This window comes from Pinus tabuliformis, chromosome J (genome assembly GCF_031772625.1).
Source record: "Pinus tabuliformis cultivar Carrire ecotype Pingquan chromosome J, CPIR1, whole genome shotgun sequence".
NCBI classification, from domain to species: Eukaryota; Viridiplantae; Streptophyta; class Pinopsida; order Pinales; family Pinaceae; genus Pinus; species Pinus tabuliformis.
In genome coordinates, this window is record NC_142295.1 from 304494679 (window position 1) to 304516963 (window position 22285).

Here is a 22285-nt window from a genome sequence, read left to right on the forward strand (position 1 = left end):
ATTTCCAATCTAACTTTTGATGCAACAATGTTTGAAGCATCACCCAACTTTTCATGCTCCTTGAAGGTAGAGGACAACATCTTGACCTTGAATATGAAATCTTCTTTCTGAAAGAGAGGACTTCAAATCTTGTCTTGTTTTGGGATTGTCTTTCACCCTATGTCTGATACCATGTGAAATTTTCTAATTGTTCTTTGCACTATCAATTACTTTAGCCCAATTTATCTTTTTATTAACAATGCATCCAATTATTAGCAGTATAATCAATCATAAACGTAATTTAAGAAATAACAATATATGCAGTGATAAAGAAGACAAAAGAACAACCATAAGATACAATAGATTGGTTCAAGACCAGGGAAAACCCCTACTACGAGGAAACCCTTTCAAATCTTCTTCTATAATAGATCATCATAAAAATATTTTAGCAAAGTACAATGAGCTAAATAGATATGATTGCAGTGGATAATAACAAATCAGATCTATAGATCTACATATATGTATAATGATAGAAAGAAGCCTAGATCTACCTGATCACTAAAGTCAACTGAAGCCAAGATGTCAAACAATAGATTTGAACTCTCGTTTCCCTCATCAAAATTGTTTGTGTGCCATCGAAACTCCTTGGTCACTCTCGCGATCACTATATTCGGGTGACTGTGACTACACGATCACTCTCAGGAAGTCTTTATATGTGCGAAAAAGATTCAATACACCTAAAACCCAAAGTCTCTCCCTTACGATTGTTTTGCGAGTGACTGTGATTTCCCTAGCACTCTCAAGACTACTTTGTGTGAGCATTTGGGGATCTGAACCTCCTGATCTACCTTTGAACCGAGAGTCGCTCTCACAAGACTGTCTCCCAGCAACCAGAGAGCCTTAGTCGCTCTCTTTCCTACTTTGTTTCAATGAAAATAGACCAAAATACCTTATCTTGTCCGAGCGACCGAGATCTAGAAAACCCTAACTCAAAGCAAATGTTTCCACTGTAATTTTAGACCCTGTGAAAACTCGTTCCGTCAAACCTGTGCGAGTGAAGGCAAAAATTGAAGAATAGAAAATGACTTGATGAGTTGTGTTGAGATGAACTTGGGGTTGCTTCTATTTATAGGGTTTATTGAGGGTTTACCTGGGGTTAATATTGACCAAAGTAGTTACCCCTGTGTTTAGGGCCAACCCATTCTATCATGGATGTATGAATAAAATAATTCAAAACTTAACTTGTGCTTAAGAAAATTACGTGACATTTTTGTCTATTTTAGTCCTCTCGAAAAGAGGAATTTAATGCAAGCATCATCTTGATCATCTGAGTTGTTTAATGTGGAATTTGACCCTAGTTTCAAAAATTAACAGAGAGAGATGGAGATGTTCCAAAATTCTTATAGTGAAATAGTGTAATTCTTAGGTGATTTTCAGATAGTTTACTCAATGGATAATCATAAAGGGTTTTATGTAAATGTCACATTCATGGGAACCAAAAATATGATGATATATTTTAATGAGAACCATTCTCATACCCTATTCTTCTCCATTTTCTATTTCTCTTTTTCCCTCTTCAATCAACTCCATTATCTAGTTAAGGAAGCCACACTTGTCTTGGTCTTCTAAATTTATTCCATAATGTTTCATTCTATGTCTCCTTAAAATCAAATAGGATACAAAATAGATTCTAATAGTAGAAATACACAATAGATGAATATTATCTTGATAAACAAAAACAAACAAACAAAAACATCTAAAGCGAAATAAATATTTATAACTACTCCAAGCTTATCAACTACATAACTACATGTTTGACCTTTTTCTGGCCATATATATTGCAATAGACTTCCTAGACATACCACACACTATAATAATTAACTTTCCCATACTTGTATTAACAATGTCATGGAAGATTCAATGTCCTTTGGAGTGATGGAAGGAGGTTTAATGGAGACCTTCCCATTGGTTGCCTATTAAAACAAGTGTACAGGAGGAATGGTACCAAATTAAAGATATTGATGGTAAGGAATACATGAATTAAAGGTATTTATGGTAAGGAATACATCAACGTAATTATTCTATGCTTATCCCTTATTCTTTTTATACTAAAAATGGCTTCGCTATGTGAAAACCAATCATTCTCTTTAAGTCAACTTTCGGCATAAATAAGTAAAAGATATAATAAGTTTTAATATAGTGGAATTCCATTACTATAAAAATAATTTTTGAAAACATTAAAATTTTAGAAAAAAGAATAATGGAATATGCTTTGGTACTAATGAAAATCTTTGATTATTATAATTTAATAACTCCATTGTTTTGAAAATGATTACTCGTTCAGATATTACAATGGAAACACTAAAACGGCCACAATACTCCATTACTTTTCTTCCCTCATATCATTCAATGTAACCTACCATTTTAACAAAATAATAGATTAAACAAATAATAATAAAATAATGTTATTATATAATAAACTAGAAAGAAACCATATCGTTGTACTAGGAATTATTCTTTTTATTAAGATGTATTGTTTTTATAATTATATTTAAATAATTTGAATTTGACTAACGTTAATTATTTTTAAGGTATTTTTAAGGTGGAATATATAAATATATATATAGTTGTGTTGAATGTGTATGTCTGTATTTTTTTAAATATAAATTTTCATATAAATAAAAAAATTGATGCAACCATTCTAATGTCACAATTATAATTCATCGTTGCATTCACTGAGTTCATTCTATTTACGAAACTTATTATATTTATATTTATATTTATATATATAGAGTTGTGTTGAATGGTTTATTTTAAACCTAATATGAAAAAGATGTGTATGTCTGTATTCAAGGTAAAATATTTATTTCATAAATCTTTTTTAAATATATATCTTCATATAAATAAAAAAAATTGATGCAACTACTATAATTCATGTCACAATTATAATTCATCATTGCATTTACTGAGTTCATTTTATTTATGAAACTTATTATCACTTATTGTTTGGATTCCCAGGGCTTCTTCATTCTAGTTGTGCTTTGATAGATACGAAACTTATTATCACTTATTGGTTAGATTCCCAGGGCTTCTTCATTCTAGTTGTGCTTTAATAGATTTTCCATTGCCACATATAATGTTGACGACACCCTCAATATAATAGTTTTCAAAGTAATGCCTCCCAGTGTTGTCTAACATAGTGTGTTGAAACCCTAGAATTTTGACATTGAAAAACAAGCAAGGATCTACCGAAATATTCCACGCTTCAACTTGATTATTTCCACCCAAGTCACCATGATCATATGAATTCTACATAATTCTATTGTTTCAATGAAACCCTCTTATGATTTTCTAAGATGTTAATAGTGAGTACGAACACCTTACCTAGATTTTAATGTCTCTAGATGTGAAATCTGAAGAAAACATGTTGACTGTTGCCATGAAATATGTCTCACCACCGGATTGTGCATTATCATTCCAAGTGGTGATGGTGCTATTACTTTCTTAGCCAATGACAGTTATAAATGACATACCTAGAGCAATTTGAAATTTGTCCCTATGAGGTGGCTAAAACAAGGAACAAAGAGTTCAATTTGTTTTAATAAAAACCTTCATCTTAGAAATTATTTAATCCATGAATCATGAATTATATTAATCTTAATAAAATGTTTTGTGACAAACAATATTCCATTATGAAACCTAACTATTTTTCATGTTATTTATGTATCATGGAACCTAATTGTTGATAATGAATTGAAAAATGCAACCATACACTATGTAGCCATGACCGTGATTTGTTTCTATATTGGCAACTTTCTATCCACATTTTCAATTGAGCTCAAATGATTGCAAAAATGTGTTATACAATTGGAGATTTTTTCAGTTATGAAAGAAGCCCAACTCCTCTAAATTTGGTTTCATTAATCACTTACTTATAAGGGCCTCGACTTACTTTAATTGATGGTGTCCTGGATCGTAGTGAATTGATATTTACCTTTCACAACTACTACAGTAACATATCCAGTGCTAGAAACTTTAGGGACTGAGAAAGAATGAGAAAAAGTGTGGAGCAGAGATTGCTCTTCTCAATATTCAAAATGGTTAAATAGATTACATTTTAAACATCAAGAATAAATGCATGAAGTATAAATCGACACCTATGGAGTAGAACTGAAGTAAAATGAAACTATCTATGACACCTAGTAGACAACAAAATCAAACGAGATGACACGTAACCAATAGTGACATTAATATCTCAACATCCCGTCCTAATCTCAATTGTTAAATTTAGAGATACTTATAATGCCTAATTGTTCTCTTTGAAATTCAAATACATTCTTTCCCAATGACTTAGTGAAAATGTCTTCTAGTTGTTCTTTGGAACCACAAAAAGAAAGTACTATGTCCCCATCATTGACAAGCTCATGGATGAAATGAAAATGGGTGTTAATGTGCTTTCTCTTTCTGTGGAAAACATGATTTTTGATAAAGAAATTTCTAAACTATTATCACAGTAGATTGGAGTTGGCTCCTTCTGAATATTTGAAATATCTTTCAATAATCTTCTCAACCACAAAGCTTGACAATGCTGCTACATATTATGGCTCTGCAAAAGATGAAATGATTGCTTGTTTCTTGGATTCCCATGAAATCAGATTGGTTCCAAGATGAAAAACATACCCTGAAGTTATTTTGTTATCATCTAAACTCCCTACATAATCACTATTTGTAGAACCTGAAAGTGAGCATTTTTCATAATGTGTATAGAAAAAACCATAGTCTATTGTACCTGCAATATACCTTAAGATCCTTTTTGCAACCTTCCAATGAGTGATCTTAGGTGACTGCATAAACCTGGAGATAAAACTTGATACAAACATAATGTCAGGTCTAGTTGCAGTTAGATACAACAAATTACCAACTAGATGTTTATGCATTGTGGAATCAACTAGTGGTGTTACATAGTCTTTGCTCATTTTTGTGCCTTGAGCATTTGATGTATCTGTAGGTTTGAAATTGGTCATTCTGAACTTTTGGATGGTATCAATGACATATTTTTTTTGACCAACAAAAATTCCTTTAGCAGATTGGTGAAGTTTGATGCCTAAGAAGTATTTCATGACTCCTAGATTTGTCATATCAAACTTTGTTTGCATTGCTGCTTCGAAATATTCTAACATCATGTTTCCTGTATAAACAAGACCATTTACATAAAGGCATACAAAAATAATTTTACCTTCATGCATTTTGGTATACAAAGTTGGTTCGTGATTGCTTTTGCAAAAAATCACTTTTGATGAGATAGGAATCACTGCGACTATACCAAGCTCTTGGAGGTTTTTTTAAACCATACAAAGCCTTCTTCAATCTGTATACCTGATGCTCCTCTCCTGAAACTTCAAATCCAGGAAGCTGCTCTACATAAATTTCTTCTTGCAATATACCATTTAGAAAGAAAAATTTTACATCAGCTTGAGAGAATTTCTGTTTGTGTGGAGCTGTTGTCAACAAAATGGTTCTGGCAGTGTCTAACCTTGCTACTAGAGCCAAGGTTTCACCATAATTGACACGAAACTGTTGTGAGAATCCTTTGGAAACTATCCTTGCCTTATGTTTCTCAATCTCTCCTTTTTCATTCAGCGTGGTCTTATATACCCATTTTACACCAATTATAATTTTGTCTTTTCAGATATTAGCTAATTCCCAAGCCTGATTCTTCCATATGGGAGCAATTTATTGTTTCATTGTATCTACCTAATTATTTTCTTCAACTACTTCAAAATGAATTGGTTGAGATGAAAAAAATGCAAACCTATTTTGTTGGTCAAACTCATTCTCTTGCTCATATATTTCTCTGATGCTTATTATTTTATGATTGTCTTTTGAAGATGTTGAATCATGGATGAATTCACTACTTGAATATGTACCATTTTTAGAACAGTATGGCTCTTCTTCAACTTGCAATCTTGGTGGTTGTGGTGGATAAAAAGACTCATTTGAAGCTTCATCAACTTGATCAAACCAAGATTTAAAAAAAAAGAAGAAAAATTACATCTTTTCTTAAAAAACCTTCTTGGTAACTAGATTATAAACTCTGTAGGCCTTTGAATTCTCACTAAGTCTATGAAAATACATCTTTCATTCCTATCATCAAGTTTCTTTCTTAGCTGCTTAGGAACATTTGAAAATGCTACTGATCCAAAAATTCTAAAGTGCGACACATTTACCTTTTTACCATCCCATTCATTTTGGGGTATTATATCTTGGAGGCTAGTTGTTGGAGATCTATTGAGAACGTACATTGTTGTCAAAATTGCTTTAGCCCAATAGTTATTTGACAAATTCTTCCCACGAAGCATACATCTGAATTGATGATTGACTGATTTTTCCTTTCTGCTACTCCATTCTACTGTGGAGTATATCTTATTGTATTCTGCATTGTGATTCCTTATTGTTGACAAAAAACTTTGAATTCATTGGAGTTGTACTCTCATTCCTCTGTCGGATCCGAGTACTTTCAAACAAGGAAAATTTTAAGGATAGAAAATTTTCTTGAAGTTTGAAAACACTGGTGAATCTCACTAATCCTTAATATGTAAAATATAAAATCTTTATTGATATATTTGTAAAATTATTCAAATTTATAATGATTTTATATATAGTCTCTATATAATGTTGGCGATTTTTAAGGTAAAATAAATTTATATTCTAAAATTTGGGCCAATCATCTTTTATAAAAATTGGAAATTGGAAAAAAAAAATTGTGGAAAAGTCATTGAAAATTAGTCCACTTGGCGAACATTAGCCCCTAAGATTTTCCATGCTTTCAGAGGCTTCCCACTCTACTTTTTTTCTTCTGCGTTTAATTCTTTGAACCTTAAGAATGTATCTGATTTATTTTTGAGAAAATACACCCATGTCTTACTGCTATAATCATCAATAAACGTTAGAAAATAAAGACTGCCACCAATGAACTGTGTCTACATTGGACCGCATAAATCTGTATGAACAACTTCTAAAGTCTCTTTTTATCTAGAGGAAGATGTGGGAAAGCTATCTCTTTTATGCTTAGATATAACACAAATTTCAAAATTATAGCCTTTTTCATTCATAGTAGGGAGACCAATGCTGATTGACTATTTATGAAGTTGACGAGATTATTGAATGGGATATGGCCATATCTAGAGTGCCATAGCTGAGATTCATCTATTCTTGACACATTGTGGACTAAAGACTATGAGATATTTCGACTTCTAAGAGTCAAAGGAAACATCCTATTCTTGGTTTTCTCAACCTTTTCTACGAGTTTTCTATTTGGAGGTTTGTCATAGATATAAAATTTGTTCTCTTGAAATATTACATCATAACCATGTTCCATTAGTTGTCCTACACTAATGAGGTTATGCTTTAGATTTGGAACATAATAAACATTAGGAATGTATTTCTACTGATTCTATTTAGTAAGAATAGGGGCGATACCTTTTCTTTCAGCTTTAATGCAAGAATGATCTCTAAGAGTAATTTCTAATGTTATAGAAGCATCAATATAAGAAAGCAGATTTTTGTTACCTATCATATGATTGCTGCAACAACTATTTAGCAACCAAAGATCCTTGTTGTGAGTGTCTTCAGAAAGATGGCAAGAAAGAAACATTGTTTCAGAGGATACTCCTTCATTGTTGGAGAGATGGACATTGCCTCTTTGTTGATCTCACTGCTTCTTTCTACATTCATCTTTATAATACCCAAATTTCTTGTAGTAATAACATTGGACATTACATTTGCTCTATGGTCTGTCTATTTGAGTTTGGTTTTGTGGAGGTCTCCACCGCTTTGTTGCATGATGATGTTCAGATCTATCTCTGCTTCGACCTCTGCCTCACTTGTTGTTGCCTATGAATCCTTTGCCTCTGCCTCTACCTCTATCAGATGAGAGTTGTGCTTTGAAAGCTTATTCAATGGAATCTTCTACCAAGTCCAGTCTTGTTTCGCGTGGCAGAAGTGATCTAGTCAGCTATTCTACCGAGAAAGTTGTAAAATCTTTGGATTCCAGAATGGCTGTTACAATCATGCCATATTTCTTGGGCAAACTTTGAAGGAAATTTTGAACAATTTTATGATCTCAAATGGTTTCACCAATGAGCTTGTTCTGATTGACTATTTCCATGACTCTAGTCATGAACTGATCCACATTTTCTATGTCATTCATCTTTAGGGTTTTGAACTATGATTTCAATGTGTGTAATTTCATTGTCTTCGTTGTATCATTACATTGATACGTAGCTTTCAAGATTTCCAGGACTTCATATGTTGTGGATGCACTAATTATCTTATCGAAAATACAGTCATTGACTCAGTTTCGTATCCAACATTTAGCTTTGTGTTCTTTATTTCTGAGTTCAGTAATTGCATTCCTCTCATTATTGGACATGGCCACCAATGCTTCTTGGGTTGGCACTATATAGGTAGTTTGAAGTGTATCCCAACACTCTTGAGCTTGCAGGAATGCCTTCATTCTCAAAGACCAAAACTTGTAACTTTTGCCAAGTAGAGTCGGAGTCTGTGACACAGCTCGAGAAAGCCATTTCATCAAATACAAATTTACACACCCTTTTCTCTTTAAAATAAAAAATCTCCTTAAAAAATTCACGCCCTCATTTTTTTATAATTATCATTACCTTATTAAAAAAAATCAATTTTATTTTATTTTTTTAACTTTTTAAAAATAACGAACCCTCTTCTTAATTGTCCCTTTTAAACCAAACAAAGGAACCTCCCTTTTTAATACTCTTTTAAAATCATAACAAAGCTCTTACGTTTAAAATAATTCTAAAAATGCTCTTTTATAAAAGGAATGCGATGTTTCTTTCAGACAGACAAAAAAAATTGAGAATTCAATCAAATAAAATTCACTTTTAATAGTGAACCTCAAAAATTACGCAGCTTTGAAAAATTTTGTTGATCACCCCTTTAACTTGTAATGTTGACATGGCGTTTCGTTGTCTTTTTTACAAGCCTTTGAATTCAGTGGGCAAGGCTTTCAAATTTTGACTTTTGTCGTGTGCGTCCGACGAGATGTGCTGCACGCAGTTGTGGGAAGTTTTCTAAATGCACAAGGTGCGAAAATATTATGAGTGGGAAGTTCTTTAAATGCACAGGGTGCGAAAATATTATGAATTCAACAAATTCACAAGTCTACCACTTTTGCGCAGTTTATTGTTGGCTGAGCTACGAATACTGTGCCTTGAGTCTCTTTTACAACTGCACAATTCCTCTTTTCCTTTCGGCTTCTCACACTTTTTCTTTGCAAGCCCAAATGATTTGAAATGTGGCTATATGTGGGGTTTTTTGCAACGTGGTGTTCCGGTACTAAGAGAAAGAATGAGAAAGATTGCTCTTCTCATATTTAAAATGGTTAAATAGATTATATTGTAAAGATCAATAATAATTGATTGAAGTAGAAATAAACATCTATGGAGTAGAATTGAAGTACAACTGAACTGTCTATTACACTTAGTAGACAACAAAATCAAATGAGATGAGACTTCACGGGCAATGAGATTAATATCTCAAGAAAGACCACCTTGGGGTTTACAGTCAAACTGTTCTTCAATTCAGTGAAATTTTTTTCCCGTCATAGTAGACGGGTTCCATAATAAACAGTTGTGATGCTCCAAGAAAATAAGGGATAAAAAGTAATCATGTAAAATTTTCCATTGATAACATTTGAAAGAAAAAGAGAGATTCGCTAACGAATGAAGTGTTAGCATTTTCATAATAGAAAAAAATAGAGATGGAGTCTTGATTAATCACCTCAGTGAACTCTATGTTAACGAAAAAAATTGCGAGTAAATATTTGCAGAGGCACTCAGCTATAAATACTCCATCTTGCAATTTACTTCCCCATGCTTAAGAATCAGTTACCCCAAAATGATGGTTAACATAACCATGTCCAAACCGTCTTCCTCATATTTTGACCAAAAAAGAGATGTCCATTTATCATGCCGTATTGTTCAGCCTCTTATTTAAATGTTCGTTCTCTCTCTCTTGAACATTTAAGATCAGAGTGGACTTTTTGTTAATAGTTTGATTTGGTAGTGATTTTAAAGTCATTAATATTATTTTAAAATTTGTTTTTCTTCTCACTCTTTACTGTGAAAGGGGACTACGGCAGGATAAAATGCAACTTCTCGTCACCTTAGTAGATTTGGGTTTAGCATTCAAAAACCGGATGACATCTGAGAATATTTTGATTTGGTATTTCAAGCGTGGAGGATTCTTACCAAATGGTGGATATATCAAGAAAGGGTCTGAGAAATAGTACAATATATAGTCGTTTCATGTAGTACATTGATTTAAAAACTTTTCATGCAGTGCCACTGATATAAAAACTATAACCACTGATAATAATGAACTCTACAATGATGTTGTGGATTAGTACCATATATCAAATTTCATATCCCATGTGAATTAGAAATAGCAAACCTTTCTAATAAGCGAGGAATTGTTGTACACGGCATCTATACGTTTGAGTACTCACCAGGAAGTTAGAAAAAATACTTATCATAGACTCAAGGAAACACTTCGACTCCAGGTTAAATTTAAAAAATAATTGATGTAAGACCATTTTTGAAAGGAAAGAGGTTGAAAATACATGCCAAAATAACCACAAGTTTTGATTTTCTGTCTTTACCAAAGTTATTTTTATTTTTCAAATGCCCATCACAATTCCAATAAAATATTTTCTTAATTTGTAATATATTATATAATATTAACTTTAATTTAATATTAAATTTGATGTATCATAATATATATTAGTATAGTGGCATATATATTAATATCCATATATATTGTATATTAATATATGAGGATTAAGAGTTTTAATATATTATTACATGAAATACAATATAATACAATATTATATAAGGGACAAGTTTAAAATTTTGGATATTAATATGATATTATATAATAAAGAGATGAAGTTAGAGCTGGAGAGGGAGAGAAGAAGAAAGGTGGAGAGAGAGAAATGAAGTTACAAGGGAGAGATAGAAAGAAAGTGAGGAAAAGAGGAGTGTGGGAGGGAAGAGCGAGAGGGAAAAAGGGATAGGAGAGAGAGAGAAGAGGAAGAGGGAGGGAGAGATAGATAATTAGGCATGGAGAGAGAGAGTATATGTCTAGCGGGGTGAGATAGAGAGAAAAAGAAGGAGAGATAGAGGGAGATAGAGATATATATGGAGGCGGGAGATACAGAACAAGAGATAGATAGAGGGAGGGAGGGAAAGAGAGAGAGAGAGAGAGAGAATGTGTTTAGTGGGTGATATAGAGAGACAAAGAGAGAGAGATGAGGGGAGATATAGATATAGATGGTCAGGAGATAGAGGGAAAAAGGGAGATACAAAGAGAGGGAGGGATAAAAAATCTTCCAACTTATCAATATTTTGGGTTTTCACTATAATGGGTGCATTAATTTTAGTGCACATGTTGATTCGTAATCTTATTTGATTGGATAAGTGCGGAGGGAGGAAAAAAGGACATAGAAAGTAAAATTTGGAAAGTGAGGGAGTTGCAAGGGAGATATGGAGAGAGAATGAGGGGGAGAGAAGAGTCACATGTAAGAGAGAGGAAGAGAGATATGGATATAAGGGGAAGATAGAGTGAGGGAAAAAGATAAAGAAGGTGAGGAGGGAGGGAGAGAGAGAGGTAGATATGAGAGAGAGAGAGAGAGAGAGAGAGAGAGAGAGTATGTTTTGGGTGTGAGACAGAGAGACAAAGGAGAGATGGTTGAGATATGGATATAGATGGATGGGGAGAGAGGAAAGAAGAGAGGCACAATGAGAGGGAGGGATGGAGAGATATATATCGAGAGAGAGAGAGAGCAAAATAAACAAGGTATTACATTTACTAAAATAACTTGAGTTATAAATTTGAGTCGTCTATTATTTCAAATACCCATTTTCATATGATCGATATGAAAATATGAAAAAACTAATAGGTGTGACAATAAGAGTAACAGAAGAAAATAATTTGAGATTTATCACAATGAATTCTATTTGCAATTGAATACATTCTCTTTATTCACATCTTTTGTTATTCGATGCCATTACATTGCAACTTTGCATTCAAAATAATATTAAAGAATGAGATAAAATCATATTTCTTGTGATCGCACATAATTGGAAGTAATTTATGTCCATATAATTCCATATGTTTCATGTGACGAGAGGGATAAGATCCCTTGAAGTGCAATCCATTTGCTCAAGTTCATTATTATAACTAGTTATAGTGTTTACATTAGTGACACTTCATGAAATATTTCTACATTAATGATACCGCATGAAATGAAAATCTATCTTATTATTTCTCATACTCCTTTTTGGCATACCCATTGGTAAGAATCCTCAACAATTGAAATACCAAATTTAAATATCTTGAGATTAAAACCACATTTTAAATACCAAACCCAAATCTATTGAGGTGCTAAGAACTTCCATTTTATCCTATCATATTTCTCCACAGCCCACACACACATACATAAAAATGTCCCTGTGATCATAATCCGTTTAGTAATAATTATAATAATACATTATTAACCAGCATGACACTTCAATGATGGTGAAATATTAATTACATTTCTTATCATCCACTTGAATTTACTAGCTAATAGGTTTGGTTTATGTAGAAAATACACTTATTTAGATGATGGTTAGAACTATCTAAATCCCTCATGTATGAACATGTATAATATATTAACTTTAAGGGGTCATTTTAGGAACATATTCAATGTTGTATCGAATAAGCATTGCTACTTAAATCATGTTCATAGATACTTTCTTAATCTCTTCGGTTAAAATATCTTAAATGGGATACATGTTTCAACAAAAACTAGTGAAAGTGTCTACAAAGATTTCGTGTCTCCTATATTAAAGAATTAATTTTATTACATGATTATAAAATAAAAAATTTAATGACTAATTATTGTAATAGATAAATCTAACTTATTCCTCAAAAGGAATTGATTCTTGAACATAAATATTCTCTCACTGATTCATAGATTAGTTCTTTCTTATAATTCTTACTAACAAGAGTAATTTTTCACCTATAAATTATTTTTGTTACTCTTATTTCACCATATTCCTCATTCCTAGAGAATACGAGTTAATGGTAATTTTATATACAATATGACACAGAGATATCATGGAATTAACATGGCAGGTGACATGGACCACCAAGGTTATTGATGGTAGGGCTGAAGTGTATATCTTGTAGGGCCAAGGTGGTTGAAGATTGAGGGCTAGTTGCACAGTGTTGGTCCCAAGGGGTGATATTGGAGCCATATCTCATAGATAGTATTAAAACCTTTTGGAAATGGTTATGGAAATTCCTTTTAATTCCTGACACCAATCATAGGTCACAACATCAGAAAACCCCTAGAGGGGTAATATGGGTTAACTAAGATGGTACAGAAGGGGAATAAAATTATATATTTTAATATGTATGGCTATGTATGCAGACCATAAAGTCCATATTGTGAACACAATTATTATGAAAAGTCTTACTAGAAGTTTCCATCCATTAGAATGTTATTTCCTAGAATGAAAGCTCACCATTGGTAAACATGTGTTGTATTTTTTATTTTAATGTTATAAATATCTATTATATTAATGTGACCCTTGATCACACTTCGATAGAAGCAAGGAATAGTAGTTGTATCAATTTCCTAATCAATTGAGCTAGATTAGTTTGCAACACGATCTCCTTAATTGGCATTGAAAAGCTATGGGATGAAAATTTATGTGCCATAAAAATACCCAAAATATATGCACAATATTTCATGAAAGATATTTGCACTAGTTGGAGCCACCCCCTACAATCCCACATAAACAGGGGAGCTTATTACCTCTATCACACCCTCACTATGCATAACACATACAAATAATGAATGCAGATACTCATGGAGAGTATATGCTACATACACAGCATTATACCACTTATTTCGTTCATTGCATACAAGTGGTCAGAGGATTACATGATCTATTGGGTATGTGTTCTATTCTTTAGATGAATAGACCAACATGAGATTCATATTTGTTAAACATGATAAGGGGAAGACAAGAATGGTAGGACCCTTGAGAAATATCTTGGTGGTTCTTTTCCATCCATTCTTGGTGATTTTTAGCATTTTTTTTGAACAAGATAGTTCAACCCATTGTTTATTAATTCTAACTATTTAAATATGGTTATATTATAATATAGGGTTAATGGATAGTGGGTTTATTGATGCCAAGGGATAAAAATAATTTATTATAAAATTGTAGATATAGAGTATGACAAAAAAAACTTTCTAGATTCCTAGTTTAAGTTCTAAGGTTGAGATATTTGTGTTAAATGTGTGTGCGTGTTATTTCACTTTCTTCATTTTTATTAGCAATGTTTTTTTGAGAAATCTAATATATACAGATAATTTTGGACACTATTATTATTGATGCTAAATAGTAATTGAAGGGAAGCAGTAACATCATTGATGTCAATGGGTAAATGAAAGGAGGTTGTATGATAGTCTAATGGCTTGATAAGATCACATCAAATGATATCAAAGTGGATAGAGGTTTGATTTTTTGTTGAATTTATGATGCAAAAATGGGTCTATGGATGGCATGGTTGGATAGTCCCCTCAACCTTTCCAGCAATATATAAAACTTGGTCAAATTCTTCTCGAATAAGAAGATATTCTAGTTTGAAGTTGGTAGTTGCGAAAGGGGGGAAACACCAAATTCTTAACTTTCATGAATATTCACATTGATTCCATAACTTTAAGGGAAATCAATGACATATGGCGCATCCACTTGCATACCATTTAACCAGGTTAATGTTTGAGCATCTTCTGGTAGATTTGTCCATTGAAAATTACATGAATGGTGGATCAAAGATTAATGTGTACGAAGGGTAATGAAGGTTGCACCCTCTAAATTAAACCAATCTTTCATTGAAAAATGGTAGGTGTCAGGTGGACCCCTCTCTTGGATTCCACATGGACTCCCCAACACATATGATAGTGGCGAGAAACAACCAATGTGGGCATTGAAGTGGCAGATCAGGATTAGATAGATCATAGTCCACTAATACATGGTGGCTCGTGACTAGTTAAAGGATGGTGATGAAATATCGATAACATGTTAGGACCATGATGATCCTGCAACTCGACATGATTACATCTCGCATGTTGAAATGGCATTTTTAGTGACCAATTGGGGTGATTTTTGGTGACACATGGAATGATTCAACCAGTACCATGTTGCAGTTGTGATAACATGATGATATCAGCATGAGAGTGACTATTGATCCCTAGGTCTGGGACATGGCATTCTCTTGTGAAGAATATTGAAGGTTATCTGTGTGCCAAATTTAGACCCTCTTCTCATGTATAAATAAAATTCCCATGGATTTGGGGATAAGAGAACATAGAATAGAGAAAGTGTGAAGGCTCTGCCTTCATGGTCTGAGTGTTGGTATGCAGTCTTGGATGTCACAAGTTCGAGCTTATCCATGCGGTTTGGGTACCATTTTAGTGTGATGTGGTTATATATAGTGTTATTGGCATGCAAGTTCGTGTATGACTTCATGGTAGTTTAAATTGACTCCTTGTGATTGGTTCAGAATTTTTGATTTGATCCCTTGGTAGTTTGAATTGGTGCTTAGTGAATGGTATACAAATTTTGGTCTAGACATGTGGCAGTGAGAATTAGGTGTCTGTGATTAGCACACAAGTTTTTTGTTTAACCCTATCGAATTGTGAATTTCCTCTCGACAGTTGGTGCACAAGTTTGTTTCTAACTTCATGGAAGTTCTAATTGGCTCTTGGTGATTAGTGCAAAAGTTATACTTTGACCCCATGGACATTTGAATTGGATCTTGGTGATTGGTGTAATTTCTCCTTAGACCCCATGGTAGTTTTAATTGGATCTCAACAATTGGCACACAATTTTTGGTATGGCCCCATGGAAGTCTGAATTGGTTATTGTGGTTAACACATAGGTTTTGGTCTAAACCCATGAAATATCTTAGTGATTGGTGCAATTTTTGGAATAAACTTGTGTAACATCACTCCATTGAAGTGATAAACAACCACAATGAAATTTTCATAATAAATAAAGTAATTGTTTTTTAACTATGTACTCCATGATCAATTGTTCTCTTTATATATATATATATATATATATATATATATATATATATATATATTTCATGGTTAGTACTCCACAGGTATAACATGTTTTAGATTCATGAGATATAAGACGTCTCTATGGGATAACATAACAAGAAATAGCACAAAACACTCTTATACACTCCATGATCAGCATCCTTTCACATAAACATAGAACTACATACTTGAAATATAATTTGAATCATCCACTATATGAATGATAAGATTTCTTCTAGTCAAGGATAGCTGTAGACCTTATAACCTTGACCATCCTTGGTATATAAATTTCATATCAAAATGAAATGATTTACTAATGTTAATTGTCCTTGACTTAGGGTTTATAAAGTGAATTCTTTCACTACAGAGTTATAAGTTTGATATTGTTTCTACAATTATTCGTATTAGTTGTTTTTACATAATTTAAGTTATCCTAGCCACTGCAATGTTGTCCTATCATTACAGATACTTGTAAGTATGAAAGTTGCCATATGTATTAGTTTTTTTGTGGTATTTATGTTAGCTGTGATGTTTAGTGATCAAGATTTAATTATACCCTCGAATAGTTTAGATGAGATACATGGAGGTTAGGGTAACCACCTTACCCTATGACTACAAATGGATCTCATTATTCCCAAATCTTATTGGAGAAATCACTTTGCAAGTAATCTAGTTTCCCTACAAACCCTAAGGGTTTTCCACTCCGAATTTGATGAATATTGATGCATTATGAGCGGTGATATGATAAATTCATTAATAAGGTTATCTGACACTCGCGGTATGCTTAATATACATTTTTTCTGGTAAATTCTTTAGTATCCCTCTATAATTTATCTTCAAACTATCACTATGTATTTTCATTGTTCATTTGTGAGTTTCCTTCTGGTCATTGCAACGAGAATTTCTAACTCTCATGCTAATGTTAGGTTAGTAGGACAATGTCTCCATTCACTTGAGGGTTTCACATTTAGCACCAAGTTTTGGGTTTGGTCCATTTCCTTTAAAACCAAATTAGCATATCAACATAGTAATACAGTCCATACCATTAGAAAAATTTTGGGGTAAAAAATGGGCCTCATAACAAAAATGTACAACCAAAATGAAATTTATTAGAAACAATAGGATTCAAGATGATGATGTGAACTATGGCTAAAGATTCACAATTTTTGGAGTAAAAAAGTAAAAAGATTAATTTTTTTATTATTAAAAAACTAATTTTTCAAATTATCTCACCATGGGTTTACTCAAATTTCAAGTGAGAGCACGAGTGAGAGATAAAATTTAATTCCTTATTTGAGGAGTACCCATGTTTTATACTTTCGATGGACCTTGCTACACACAAAATGTGAAATACACGAAAAATGTGATTGCAATCATGTTTTTCCATGTATTTCTCATTTTTTGTTTAGCAGGGTCCATGAAAAGTATGCAACATGGGTAGTCCTCAGATGAGGAAGTAAATTTTGCATCAAACAAATGCTTCCACTCAAATTTTGATTAAAACCATACGGAGAAAAGCTGAAAATACGAGTTGAAAAAGTAGGTTTTTCTTTTTCCCTTTAAAATTTTATGATGTAATTTAATCTTATTTTATTATTTACATTATTATTTTATAATATTCCTTTGGAGGCCCATTTTAGACCTCAAAAATTCTCTATTTCCATAACTTTTTTAAAGGAAAATCATTTTGTGAACAACAAATCTTCCTTATAGTTTTCAATTGAAGGTTTATCTAACTAGGGATTCCACTTACATGCTTCGAGCACAAGTATGGATGGCAATTTTTCTTTTCTACTCCTCACAGGAATAAAGTGGAACCTCATTTCAAAAGGGTCTTTATTATATATATATATATATGTCCCCTGAAAGAAAAACCCTTTTGCTACCGAATCTCTGCTAATTCTTTTATTCTTATCTTGTAGTAGTTACGGTGGTTTGTGTACAGTCAAGTTATAGAGAAGTAAGGGTTCAATTCATTACGTGACTACTTTATGAAAGGGGTTCATCTCCAACATGGGTTCTTAAACACAATATATGTTTTATTAGATACAAGGTTGTGGTTTTACAAACTCATGAAATTGTGTCGAGTGTTACATTAGTTTTTAAACCCTAACTTCATCAAGGTTGGGCGTTATTTTAGTCGCATTTCAATTTTACCTTGCACTGATAGGATACTACTGGGTTATTCCTTGGAGAAATACGTCGTAGGCCTCTGTTGTTTTTAATTTATGTACATGAGAATGTTAATTTTATACTGTAATTTAGTTACCGTAATTTTCTATTATTTATGAACCATGAGAATCAAGGGCTTAATGTATGAATTTTTCTAGTTGGTTCAAGAAAATTATTTATTATGTATTGTAATGTAATGTAATTGTGGTTGTTTTAAGCCTTTGTAAGTTCTTGGGTTCAATCTGATATGCTCTCATAGAAAAACATCCATTATATTAATCAAGTGTTAGAAATTAGAACTTGCATCTTTAGATGTGAAATATTTTAAATGTTTAATCCATTTTTGTTCTTTTGAATATATATATATATATATATATATATATATATATATAATGTGCTTGAAAATAAATTTTAAGAGATTCCTCTTCTAGCATACGCACATATTTTATTCAAATAATAGACATTTCACTTATTTCTTTTACTCTTATAAAATTAGTATGTTGTTCATCAATTACTCTGTCCTAAAGACTACTTATCATGGGTTTTGACTTATAAATAGAAACATTATTGGTTCTCTATACTAATTTCTATGATTGTTCAACTTATTTTTGCATAGGCACATTTCGAGTTAGTACATTTATATTTCATTATTTTTTTTATGAAGACATATGTTAGACAAGAGGCTCAATGGATCTCTATAATGGGGAACCCCTAATATTTCTCTGACTCCTAAACCTCCCGTTTAGGATCGAAGCAATTTTGACTGTAGGGTGTTTTCCTTATAATCTACCTTATAACTTACACGACATCCCTTTTCATTTCTTAAAAATTTTTTTCCTAGTATAAGTGAGATATATATATATATATATATATATATATATATATATATATATATATATAGTTTCTATAAATTAAACACATAGCCCACATAATAGCATTCATTCATAAAAATGTAGATATTTTCAATTACTCCTACATTTAGAAAATTAACCTACACTTATGTGAGTCCTTTCAAGAATAGGCTAAAGGCCTCCACATTGCACCCAACCTTGAACAAACATTTCACTCATTTCCCTTGAGCTATACTCTAAGTGTCATGAAATAAAAGTTCTTATGTAGGTTTTTTTTCTTTGGCTTTGCACCTCTTGAACACTTAGCAGTATCCTGTTAAATTCTCTTGTTTCTATTGATTTTTCTCTTCCATCAATATTTTCTATTTCAGGAATTTCCTTTATCTCCCACTGTCCTTCCTCATATAACCCACACTATGGCATTTATCTCTAGCCATAAATGAAAATGTTGTGGTATGTAAAACTATATTTTTTCCCTTCTCAAAGGAAGATGATAGAATGAGGATTTCTTACTTTTATTTTTTCCACTCTAGGAGAAACAAATCCAATAGTTGTTCCATGATATTCAGGGGTTGATCTCTCATGTTGGCACTTAACTTTTTGTTGAGAGGATTAATACATTAAAATAACTTATGAATTTCATTATTGAAAATTAATATTTACATTAGGATATCTATCAGATGCCAGTTAACATATTCAACTAGTAATTAAATAAAAAATTTACATATTAATTTTCCCAATGGTATTACATCTCTCACCCTCTAGAAAAACACTCTCCTTGAGGTACTTTGATATGTTCATATTGATTTGAATGGCATTAGGAAAGCATTTCTTATCTCATCTTATAACTCCCAGGGAGCCTCCTTATGCCAGAAGTGTTTCCTTTTAACTTTAACCTACGATGTGGATCGATTTTAGATGACAATCTCCCTCCAGTTCAACATTTGTAGTTGTTCGACTTAGAATTCTCATTTCAGTTCAACCCAGAATTCTCCTTCCGGTACAAACTGCACCACATGCCAATTAACTATATGATATGGGTCAGGTACATACTTCTTTAAAATAGACACATGAAATAAATTATTAATTTTCACATGTACTAATAATTCCATCTAATAAGTTTCTAGCCAAACTTTGCTCAAAATCTCAAATAGTCCGCAAAATTGTTGAACCAGTTTAGAATAGTTCCCGAACTTCAAGGATCTCTTATTTGGTTTTAATTTAACATACAAAAATTACCCTACATTAACTTTTGTATATGTCCCTTTTTGATTCACATAAGTCTTCTACCTATCCTGGGTATCCTTTAGATTATGCGTTATCTTTTTTAGCTTTTCCTCCATTAACTACAATTGATCGGGTCTCAAAAGGAGTATGCATTCTAGTTGGCACAAATTCAAGGGAACATAATATTTCCTTCCACATAAGGCCTCAAAGGGTCGCATCTGAAGTGAGGTCTCATACCCATTTTTATAGAACAACACCAGTAGGTATAGATAATCTTCCCACTTAGTGGGCTGGTTCATAACATACTTGCATAATATATCCTATAACATGTAATTAACACTCTCTATTTGAGCATGAACTTGCAGATGATATGTAGTACTAAAGTCAATTATGTTCCAATCAGACAAAAAACAATTTCCAAAACTTCAAAGTGAACTTTTCATCCCTATCTGATATCACTACCATGGGTATTCTATGTAGTTGATATTTCTCTCATGAAAACCTATGCCACTTGTGTAACCTTGTAAGTCGATTGTATAGGGATAAATTGAGTAGCCATAGTTAGTTCTTCCATAACTACCATGATAGAATCATGTTGTCTTCTTTTTTTTGGTAATCCTATTATCAAATCTAATGATATCACCTCCCACATATATTTTGGTATTGGTAGGGGATTCAATAATCCTGTTGGATGTTGGTGTTCTTCCTTCACCAATTGAAATTATTGGCACCTTACTAGGTATTTTGTAATATTCCTCTTAATTCTTGGCCATAAAAAATCATTTTTAAGTGTATAAAGAATTTTATGGTATCCCTGATGTGTTGCATATAGTTGACTGTGGTATTTATTCAAGATTAAGTTTTCAAATTCATATTTGTTTGGAATGTAAAGCTTGTTTTTATATACTAGTAGTACATCTTTATTGATTTCATATTCCAATTTTCCTCCTTGTGTATTTTTAGTTCTCACTTTGTCACAAATCATTTTATAATTTTGAACATATACTACTGCCCTCTTTATTTTTTTAGAAAAATATGTTTCAGTTTTACTGACCATTATCTCGCATAATGGCTTGAATTTTAGGTCAAAGAATCAATCACCTTCTCTTATTTTATTTTTATATGTTTTATTTCAAAATTGTATTCTCTAAATGGTGTCATCCACCTAGCTTTCCTGACATTCATGTCAGGCTGGTTGAAAAAATATTTCAAACAAATATAGTTATTACTAACCTAAATTTCTTACCCACTAAATAATGTCTCCACATCTTAAAGGCATGAATAACTGTTGTTAATTTATAGTCATAAACAACACAATTTTTCTTATGCTCTTTTAATTTTCGAGATTCATAAGCTAACACATTCACTTCTTCCATTAATACTCATCTAAGACCTGCCAAACATGCATCAGTGCACACACTAATTTTTTAATTTGGATATTCTATTTTTAATATGAGTTCCATTGTTAATAGATGCTTTAAATTTTCAAAGCTTTCTTGGAATCTTTGATTCCATTCAAATTTTACTCCCCACTTCTGCAATGAATCTATGGGGAGTGATATTCTTGAAAACCCTTCTATAAATCTACGGTAATATCTAGTTATCCCCATAAGCAGACTTCTGTCCACCACATCCTTTGGGAATTTCTAGTTAGGAATAACTCTTACTTTCTCTGAGTCCACATCTATTTCCTCTTTAGATATTACATCGCCAAGATATTGTATCTTGTCTTCATATAATTTGCACTCGCTGAATTTTGTAAATAGTTGGTGGTCATGTAGATTCTATAGCTCTATGTCTAGGTGCTATCAATGCTCTTCGAATTTCTTTTAGTGTATTAATATATCTTCTATAAAAA